This window comes from Amaranthus tricolor, chromosome 13 (genome assembly GCF_026212465.1).
Source record: "Amaranthus tricolor cultivar Red isolate AtriRed21 chromosome 13, ASM2621246v1, whole genome shotgun sequence".
Lineage (NCBI taxonomy): Eukaryota > Viridiplantae > Streptophyta > Magnoliopsida > Caryophyllales > Amaranthaceae > Amaranthus > Amaranthus tricolor.
Window position 1 is genome coordinate 19,592,189 of NC_080059.1, and position 12,132 is coordinate 19,604,320.

Below are 12,132 nucleotides of genomic sequence, written 5' to 3' on the forward strand. Positions count from 1 at the left end.
TACCATACAAGTGTATGCCGTCAATGGCGATAAGAGGTTTACAGTGACTGAAGCCCTCAATGCAAAGTTTAAAAGCCCAAAAGACACGCTGGAAGGTTCTTACATTAGGTCGCACATATACACCCGCCATTGTCTTCCTTTAAAGACCACTTAGCTACCAGGCCCGATTCAGAATGTTGCAAAGCATTTAAAAAGCATGGAAGAAGTGAGTAAGAACCTTCCCAAGTTCCATGTATGGACAACAAGGCTTGTTGCTTAGCACACCACGCTTGCTTATAATGCACTTCTACACCAAAACGATCATTAACCATTTGCCGTACGACAGATACCTTAATGGATGGGTCTTTAGCAACACAATTTCTAAATGACATTATTAATGACAAAAGATGTCAAATGAATGTGTCCAGCCGAGACAGTGTCACTACCCAAAACACAAGACTCATGCTTACCCTTGTACGTAAAAATACGCCACGAAGATAAATATGAATCGAGCGTAGTCCTAAGTCTCTACGAACAGCCCCGCCTACACTTCAAGGTAAGGACAGTTTGGTTTGAGGTCTCCGTTCTATACTCCACATTTCTATGAATATGATACACTCTAATAGCTTCCAACAACGCTTCCTTACTGTCAAACATAATACCCTTCTCCAACTCCTCTTCTTCAGTGTAAGTGGTATCATAAGCCTACGTCCTCCACGAGTTGTCCTCCACGTAAACATTTAGAGGTGGACATAGGGTATAAGGTGTAGGAGGAATGATTGTAGGAATGTTGCCTAGGGTCATGTCATTTGCTAGCTCATCCTCATCGACATCCACATCATCCTCAGAAAGATCGTCAATGAGCTCATTACTCTCATTTCCATCATCCCAAGGTCCCATCTCATCACTTTCTCCTAAGTTAACCATTGAATCAATTGGAACTTAATTCGGAGGGGGTTGAGAAATAGTACAAGATGTGGAAGGAACAAAAGGATTTTGAGTTTCTTGAGTTTAGGCATAGGGGTAGGAGTAGTATTAAAAGCAACTACATTACCTAAGGGTACTTCTTCTACGTATAACTCCAAAGGGGGAATTTGGGTGGACTTTGGATGCTCCCACATAGCATCTATAGCCTCATCATCCTCAACGGGAAAGGCTAGCAATTCTCCACTCATGTCATATTTAAAGCTTATATTTACGGTACTTCTAGTGGGGTCCAATCCAATCTTAGAATATATAAAACGTTTAAACTGATTCAAATCCATGTTCGAGTTGCATGCAAACAACCTACGTTTTCCCCCAACATAATGAACTTTGCCACTACTTTCTCGAATAGAACCATTCAAAAAACATACTATAGTGACGCGAAATGATGCCATTTCTACATGAATACAAACAAAATCAACATCATCATCAACTTCATACCCATACAAGTACATTATATTCATTTGATTATAATGTTTTTGGTCTATAAATTAATAAATTAAGTTCATAATGTAACTAAGTTCATACATATATAATGCATATAAAATTCAACTAATAAATCAATTAATAACAACATCAAAATTTCTAATAATATATAATGTACATAAAATTCAAATAATAGATCAATTAATAAGTTCATAGATGATATTTCTAATAACAACATCAAAATTTCTAATAATATGTAATGTATATCAAATTCAACTAATTCAATATGCTCTTCAACAACAATACTTCAAAAAATAACATAAAGCTATGAAAACAATTAAACATTACCTTAAACGGTTATGGATGATTAAGAAGAGTGTTGATTTTAGAATTAGTAACCTACATTTGAGAAAATAACCAAACTTCATCAAAACCCTAAAAGCCGATATACAAACTCAAAAAAACACATAAAAGTTTACCTTTGTGCAAGCTAGCGTATCCCAGACTAAATTTGAAGTGCCAAATTGAAAGAGGAATGTAAGAATAGATGGATTGAAGCTAGTCTAATAGTGGTTTTTATAAGGGGAATGTCGAGTTGTTTAAAATAGGGTTTTAAATTTGGGGAAAATGGAAACGAAGGGAGCTACTGTTGTGTATTTGTAGTCGATGCTGTTTGTCAAAGAAGTCAATACCTGTTTGCAGTTACTAACTGCGAACAACTAGTTTGCTTTTTTAAGTAACTGCGAACAGCCCCAAACCACAGCTTTGGAAATTACTCGCTTATTTTTGAAAATAAGTTGAAACTTGTCTTATTTCATGCATTTTTTTTGATGATTTATCTTATTGATTTCAATTATTCCTAAGACTTCCTAATAAGTAGAAATGATCATCTGTTGGTTTTCTGTTCAGGTTCAGTCCAACTACACTTGTACCCAAAGCACCCATTAAATTTTTTGATTGGGATCCGGACCCTAATGATATGAAAAATTTTGATCCATACAAAAGCCTAGTAGGTCTATTGGGTTTGTGGTGATCCATAATGTGTCTTAATTTAATATATTATCTTTTTTACATTTTTAAAGATTAAATTGGACTAAAATGGGTCAATTGATTGTAAATGAGTTTAAATTAAGTTTATAAATCTAAAATAGGTTTGAAATGGATTTTAGGTTGTATTTTGGGTCAGATCTAAAAATGTATAAGGGTTTGAATTTTGAACTAGTTTAAAGAGTTGGGTTGAGTTGGATCTGGGTCTAAAGACCCTAAAATCAAACTCCTACACAATTATTATTTTCAGAAAGATCCGGTCAAATCGTACCTATTCTTTTCAAGGAGGGAGTAAAGAGGATCTGCACAGTCAAGAAACCCCAAGTTGATACCTGCACTTAATAGGGTTGAAACTCAAACCTTCTATTCAATATGCCGATGTTCTATCCACTGAGCCACAAGTGCTTATAAATTTTTGTTAGTTTAGTGATCGGAACAACAATTGAATTGAAATGGGTTAGTAAATAATGACATAATAGGATTTAGAGCAGTGCATTTAATTTGGTAATTGATCTATTTTATGTTGTTATATTTTTTTTGGATTAAAATAGCTAGACTGACATTCTCTGATTTTATGTAGATGTGTTGAGTATATGTTAATTGTTAATTTTTGTTAATCAAGTTAATAGAGCAAGTTAATAGACCTTAAGTTAGGTTTGGAAATTAAACACTTATTTTTTAAAATAAATTGAATTGTCACTTATTTAGTGCTTTTTTTTAAATAATTTAGCTTATTCATTTTTTTTTCTGACATATGGTAAGAAACTTACTGTTTCTGGACCGCATTTTAAAAGGAATTCCAAGTGGGCCTTTTGTTAGTAAAGTGATGAGCTGATAGCTTTATTTATAAAGTCAGCGGCTACATTGGTTTTCCAAACTCCAAAGAGTAATTACTTGGGCTTTATATAAAAAGTGGCGGTTAAGTTCAATTGAAAATTTGAAAAGAATAACTAAATTAATATAAAAAATTTGAAAAATAAGTAACTTTTAAACTTATTTTTCAAAATAAGTATTTTTTGTTTAGAACACATGTTTGATGTTGTTCATTGTTATTAACCGAAACAAAAAATTGGTCAAAAAAATCAAGGTCTTTGTTCTCTATTAGAAATAGCGAACAAAATTTTTGACCATTTTCGATCAAGCTTCTTTGTTCGCTATTAGTAAAGTGAACAGTTACTAGGTTAATTATTTGCTTTTTTCAATTTTAATTGCTATTTTCTTGGGCCATGTCAATTTTACAAGGCTCATTTTTAGGCCCTTGATCCCATGATTATCATCTTTCCCAAATTTTCAAAAAATAAAATAGAAAAGTTAATTATAGATTTTTAATTAAAATAACTATAGCTTTCTAATAATTATTTTATATGAAAACCTAAAATAACTTCTCTATTTTATCTCCTAAAAATTTAAGAAAGTTAATAATCATGGGATTAAGGGCCTAAAATTAACTTTTCTATTATTAAAAAGTACGGTTATTTTTAATAATTAAAAGCCTAAAAATAAGCCTTATAAAATTGACATGGCACAAGAAAATAACTATTAAAATTGGAAGAAGCAAGTAATTAGTTCGGTAATTGTTCGCTGTTACTAACAGTAAACAAAGAAGCTCGGTTAAAAATGATCAAAATCTTTGTTCACTATTACCAACAGCAAACAAAGATCTTAATTTATTTTTCCAAGTTTCTTTGTTCGCTCCTATGCTCTAGGCAAAAAGTACTTATTTTGGAAATTAAGTTTATAAGTTGCTTATTTTTTGAATTTTTTACATGAAATTGCTTATTCTTTCCAAATTTTCAGTTAAATAAACAAAAAAAAGCCCTTTTTGTTTGAAACAATCTTATGATGAGACTATTTAAAAATAAAAAGCTCATAACCAAAAAATTTCTATTATTTGACTATTTAATCCAAGTATGAGTCACGTCTATCTTTACAAAATCATAAATTAAATAAACCCTTACCTATCTCTATATATGTCTCTATATATATTTTGTATCCACTAATTTTGTTGTTATTGCAATAACGACCCGTTTAATAGGTAGTAATTAACTTCAAACTTTAAGCAATACTAATATACTATAAAAATTTGGTGAAACTATTTTGAACAAGGTATACATATTGGGTATTACAAGTAGAATTGATTTTCATCGCTTCGATCAATGGCTACTGCTTGGAGATCATCTTGCAAAGAATCAATGAAGGTCAATATAATGAATCCTTCAAATCAAGATAAGACACACCCCAAAAATACAAGAGAGCAAACATACTTTGTCTTCAAGAAGTTTATTCCTAACTTTTATTCTAAATTCTTGAAGTTTATTTTATTTTAAGTCACAGTTATCATTATCTAGGAGCTTTTTTATTGTAAGAAAATTAGTGCAAACTTGTTGGTATTTTGACTTGTATTGAGCTTCTATTTTAGTTTGCAATGCTAGGAGATATGTCTAAGTGTTGGTATCTAGCAAGGTTACAATTGTTACCTTGTTTAAGATAGTTTGTATCTTATGGTCAACAAAGTGAATCCAAGAAATGATAATATTGAAAATTTCTAAGGATTTTAAATCGAAAAAAGGAGGCGTAAAATTGAGCTGAGCTTTTTAAATATTGTGTTTTGTCTAAACATTTATTTTATGCGGTTTTAGTTTTAAAGCTCATATTAATACATTTCTTAGATCGGGAGCCTTACAAAACCATTCAATAGGTATCTAATAGATGTAAAATCAAAAACTTTTATATCTTTTATTCAACCTCTTACTCATTCTTGACTATATTTAAGCTAAGTGCTCAATATATACAATCTTTTAGCATTAATATGTATTATTTTACGTTGTTTATTAAAGTATGATTGAAAGTGTACTGAATATACTGTTTTCTCTTTTAAGTTTTCTCATTTTAAAAACTGCAGCCTTAAAATTTATTTTTTTTGGAACTACAACTATAAGCTTACCAAATTCGACAATATTACAATTACCTTGCCGAATTCCGGTGAGATGACCTGCTAAATGATCATTGACTTTATTGATGACTTTTGACTTAAACTAATTCTTCTTGATCCAACCTATAAACAAAAATATTCAACTCTTAACATGTATACCCTAATTAACCCTCCTCAACATATAACGACCACCTTCCCCATTCGCTTAGAACTCCCTTGCCTCCCCATCCCCTACAAAATCCACCTTCAAGCATCGACACACCTGAATTCCCCACCCCCATTTATTCTACTAGAATCCAATTTACCCACACCTGATTGATGGTTTCGAGAAGGGAGTGTTTAGAATGAGGTGGTGGTGGAGGAGGGAGATCTAGATTGCTAATTTTAAGGGAGAAAAGGGTGGAAGGAGGTGATGGAGGAGGGGATTTAGGTTGCTAGTTTCTAGGGAAAGAAGGGTGGAAGGTGGTGGTGGGTGAGGGTTATTTTGAGGGAGAGAAAGGTGGAAAGTGGTGGCGGATGAGGTGATCTTGGTTGGCTAGATATGGAGAGATGAATGAGTTGCAGAAGAGGAGGGTGGGTTGCAGAGGGGGGAGGATGGTGGTGGTCTGGTGAGGAAGGTGGGTTGCAAGCAGGGGTGAAGCTACAGTGGGAGGCCCGGCGCCCTGCCGAAAATGTGATCATTTGTATTTTTAAATTGGTCCCCCTTAACTAATTTATGATATATAGTCTAAAGCCTACAAAATATAACAAAAATTACTATAGCCTAATGGATTGAGTAACATATTTATAACTTAAGGTGTAAAGATCAAATCCCAATTTAAACTATTTTTCAATAAAATAATAAATTTATATAATAATATTTATTACTCTTTATCTTTCATTATGTTATGTATATTCTTTTTAGTATATGTATTTATATTTTTCTCTTCTTAATATTAATAGTATTTTTTTTGGAAAGTTATTAGGGGAATAATAGAGTAAAAAAACATTTGGTTTTTTCAAAAGTGATTATTATAAGAAAGCTGTAACTCCATTTGTTTAATATACTTTTTGCTATAATTTAAGTTCATTTTAATCTATGTGATATTAATATTTTCATAATTTAACTAGTTTTTATATAGTAAATACTCGTATATTGACTATTGACCCTCTCTAATTTAACTAGGTTTAATTAATTTTTTTATTTTCGATTTTTTTTTTAGTTAGATTAATTAGGATTAGTTAAAGTCAGAAGATTATTATTAACTAGTTCAGTCAGCAGTAGGTCATCTCATCAAAACTCGGCAATGTGGATGTTATTATCATCCTACCCAGTGTATTCCGCTCATAGAAAAACTATGAACAAGGTCTGAGGAAGGAAGAACGGCGGCAACTCATACCCATAAAGGAGAGCACGGCTAAAAGAGTTCCCGGCGGCAATGTGGATGTAACACCGCTGAATTTGGAAAGTTGATGATTGTAGTTCATAAAAAAAAATTCAAATCCATTTTTTAATCGATAAATAAGAAAACTTAAAAGTTGTAATTCACAATTATTTTCAAATTATAAAAAAATATATATGGAAAATTATCAATGGTACTCCTAAGTTTTTGCAATTTCTCAATGGCACTTCTGAGTTTTTTCGATTATCAATAATACTCTCGTGTTATTGAGTGTCTTACAATCGTAACTTTTTTAATTTTTTCCGTCCAAAACGTTAACTCTTTTCTTTTTCTTTTATTTTTTTTCATGTTTTAAATTGAAAAATAAAAGAAAAATTAAAAAAGTTAACGGCATTGGACGATTTTAGAAAGGAAAAATTAGAAAAAATTACGGTTGTAAAACGCTTAATTACACAAGTGTATAATTGATAATTGAAAAAATTAGAAAAAAAAATTAAAAGGTATTGTTTTCTTTTTCATTAATTCACGAGACCAAGAGGTGCGTTTGGACACCAATCCTTCTGCTAGCTGTGAACAATATATGACTCAAAAACTATCAAAGCGGTTAAAGGATAGAATCAAACCCCCCTTCGATATGAAAGCATTTATACCCAAAACAAAAGCAGCCTCAAAACCCATATATTATATATAAAACCCCCTTAGCTCTTTCTGTTTCAATCATATATATTCTATCAACTTTAACATATTCTTAGTGCACAAAACTTTTTCTTGAAGAATAACCTAAACACACAACTAAATAAAAAAAAAAAAAAAAAGTGATGGAAGGAGGAATACCAATAGATGAGATAAATAGTAGTACAGAAACAAACCCAAAACAAAGTTGGACTTACAAAACCATGTCTACCTTAAACTCTCCTCCTTTACCTTTACTTGCTTTGTTTGGTATTGTCGTATTTTACCTTTACTTGTCTACTTATTTCCCTTATAAAGAATCACTTCACAGAGCTTTCTTTCAATTAAAACTCATCTTTCTTGTACTACCAGCTTTGCTCTTCTTCATCATGCGCACAAACTACAACCCAAATGACTCACAAGCAGCATGGTACTGGGTTCGGGTTCCGAAGCCGGACCATGACTCGTTCCACCGCGTGGGAGGTTCGCCATGGGGTGTTGCGCTGGTTGTGGTGTTGTTGCTTGTATTAGTGTCTTATCATTCAACTGTTGGGTCTCACTGGTTTCGTCCTCTTTGGTATGATCACTACTATTAAGTGATTAAATTGCTTGTATTTGGCCGGTATGATCATATAAAAGAGTCGAACACTACGTATGCATCAGTTAATGTGAGATATATTCTGAAAGTTTTGGTAATTGTTAAATACGTACTCCACTGAATTTCAATATGTGTAGCGAGTTTAGTTTTATGTTCGTGCTGCAGAAGACTATTAATAATATGTATGTAGAAATTGGTTTCATTTCAGGATTTTATTTGATTTGTGTGCACGGATGACAATTGCAATTTCTTCGTTTTATGTGCGTAGAATATAAGCCAACAGTCTTTAAAGTGAAAGATTCTATTGGACTCATTTTAGACCCGTCCTATTTTATTATTAGGATCTGGGTTTAATTTTTAAGATTAGGTTTGATTTTATTTTTAAAAGAGTAAATCTCTGTCTTGACCTATTTAATCTTCAACCCGCTAAATTTTTCACCATCAGATTCGCTCTAGATTTAACTTATTGTACCACCTGAATTCAATTTTAAATTCGTTCTAAAATTATTTTTTAATTCATTTGGACTCGAGTCACAATAATATACAATCCATAGACCCATTTAATACTTATGAAATAAAATATTTAAAATGTAAAAAAACTTTCAACTAGTCTTGCAATAGACCGTCTTATCGTGAGATCAGTAGCCCAATCCACATTCATTTAAGATTAAAAGTTATAATGAATCACTATACAGGTAATAACTTACAATTTGATACTATAAGCTTTAAATTGATCATTTTAAGGTTGTAATTTATTTTTTTAAACTTGTTAGTTATCAAGTTAAAATTGTTCGATTTAAAGTTATAATTGAACATTTTATCTATAATTTGTCACTTAAAGGTCTGAACTGATCATTTTATCGTAGAAATTGAATGCTTTAGAAGACCATAATTAATCTATCTTAGGTTACAAACTTGTATTTATAAATTATTTAGTTTAATGTTAGAATTGATCATTTTTATGACAAAATTGAAATTTTTTATGTTAATTGATCCATTTAAGGTTTACTTTAAGTTGAAATATCAATTTGATGATAGAATTGATATCATTAATGTCAAAATTAAATTTATTTTTTTTTTTGAGTTTGGGCCGGTCCAGTACTACGCTTCATTATGATGCGGTCGCTAGCGAGTTTTGCGAAAAAATTTTAAACATGAATAATTAAATTAAAATTTATTTAAGATTTGTTTAGGATTTTAGACCTATTAGACTTGACGTGTATGAGTCCAGATCTAAAATAATCAGATCCTAAAGGTCCGAAATCAAGCATAGACCTACGACCAACCCTAGTCTTAACACAATCCTTCTAATATCTTTTTCTAGTGTAAGAATAGGCTAAAGAATTTCTAGAATGAAAAGGGAAAATGAATTAATAATGATTAAAATTTAAACTTTATGATAAAAGTAAAAGGAAAAGTCTTACGGAGTAAATATATAATTATTTACTATTATTAATTGTTGTACATGAGTATAAATATCGTCTGGCACAGTGACACCAGATGCTCAAATTCAACAATGGGGAATATGCAGAATCACTATGGATTGCGTCTTCCACGTTCCAATTTCGAATCATGAAATTATGTTCTATATTTTATAGTTTAATGTGTACACAATCAATTTAAAATTTTGTGAGGGTGATATATATATATATATATATATATATATATATATATATATATATATATATATATATATATATATATATATATATATATATATATATATATATATATATATTAGAAAACATTTGGAAGAACAAGTAAAACTCCTGATCCCTTTTAGATTTGGAAATCATACAATATATTTTGTTGGGAAATTGCCAATGGTTAAATTATAAATAATGTTCATTTATCATAATGCAATTTTTTCTAAAATCTTAGTATGTATCAATACTAAAATATCAACTATGCAACATTCACTTTTGTTTATGTCCATAGACCAAAAAAAAAAATAAAAAATATTTACTACAATGAAGAATGATTTTAAGAAAATCTTTCAATCAGTTATGATTAGATGGAATTTGACTAAGATACATCTTACGTGAGTGTTAGATTGTATAAGAAAATATCTAACTCAAATAACAGTATTAGATTTTATTGGATATATCAATTATTACATGTATAATAACTTAAATAACAGATTACATATATCAATTATTAAAAAACAATATTAAATTTAAGTTTTACATCAATTATTACTTTTTATTGAATATATTATTCTTCATGTATGATAATGGACACAATTATGATCAATATTAATCAGATTCAAGAGATTAGATGTAATATTGATCAGAGTCGCTTAATTCTTGGCTCGTTCTTCACAAAACATTACCCAAGATTATGACTGCACAAGTAATACATGTCAAGGGCTCTATACCAAGTGCACAATAACCTTTAACTTGGATGATCTTTGCTAGGATTTTTTAATGTCATAAAGGACGTAATAAATGCTTAATGAATCTCATAACACTTTTAAGGAGTTAAATGCTTCAAAGGAAGATAATGATGCTTTTTTAGTATTGATGAACATACATGTATTTATAGTAAGACATTAGGAAAGAGTAATATTTTTCCACGTTCCTCCTTACGGTTGTCATTTATTCAGTTACTGACTTTTCTGGGTTTTTCCACTACTCCCTCACTTGGTAGTTATTAGGTTTACTGTTAGGGGGAAATACTTTTCCTTGCATAACCTACCTTTAAATGCACGATAGTTGATGGGCCTTCAAGAGAATATCAATAACGGTCCTGGCACAAGCCTCAGGTGATCCATGACACATGCTACTAATCCCTTTAGGATGTTTTGGCCTAGCCTACATATGGTGTGTTTGGCTAGACGCATACATTTGTCCCCCAAAACCTGGATGTCGTAAAAACAGATTCTATGGGTTTGCTTGAGGACTCATTTGAAGCATATAGGATCCTTTACCCTAACCAACGCTTATAAAGAACCTACTTCTAAAAAGTGACAATTAAGACATTCCTAACCTAAGAGTTTGCCTCTAGATAAAACTCTCTGGAAAGTTATCACCGGAAAGATTCTTTCTAAAAAAAGACACTGGAAAGGTTTCTTATCCAAGTGTGTGTCCGTACTCTTGGAATTCATACTTATCATATCATGCAAGCTTTCTTTTAAGCTTTGTGACGTCATCTACTAATTAACGTGATAGTTTGGTGACGCCATCGTTGTATTTGCTTTGACAATTTATTTGAATTTTCAAAATACCATACCCATAAATGCATAATAAACCGAGTGTATTTCTCCACCGAAATGACCCTATAAATACCTCTTCGTCTATTCAAATGCACTTTTTCATTTCCGCAAATTTTTGTCAGTATTTTCATCTCCTAATTGAAAGGACTTTCTTTCAAGAATCACTTTCTATTTCAAAACTTCTTCAATAACTTCAAAAATCTCTAATTCAACAATGACCAGAGTTAAACTTGTCGTCATTACTGATGAAGCGTTGGCCTATGAATTTGACACTAACTATGAAAATCATAAAACTTAAATTTTTCATTGTCTTCACAAGGTGAGGGTCTTCCCCATGAACCTCCGCATGAGCTCCTTTCTTCTTCTTGGAGTCCTTCTGCCCCCTTTTCTTAAATTCATCTATTGATTCCTCTCGAAATCCGCTGATGATTGCTTTGAAATCCTCCACATTTACATGGGACTGGAGTGCTCGCTTACATCCCGCATGGTCTTAACGAAAGACTAGTGGTTGTTGTGCTTTAGGATTTTGCTCTAAGCCCTCCTTTCATCTAATCCCTGCTTGAAGGCAAAAGTTTAAGTGTTCTCCTTAAGATTTAAGACTTAAAGGCTTTTCTTATCAAACCTTGACATATAACCTCGTAGGGATTCATCTTTGTGCGAGTAAATGTCATCATCTCCAATGATTGCTTAGCCCTGGTTGCGCCGGCTATGAAGTCACTCTTGAATTTCGAAGGGACTCTTGAATATATTGGTCTGATCGTCAAAGCTGATTATGATTATTAATGACGTAGATTGATGATGTAGATTAGGGAATGGCATAGAGGTCTTATCACATCTAGTTTCTTCCTAGTAAATGTTGATAGGATCCTTGGCATTCCCATTCGGCAAGGGAGTGTGA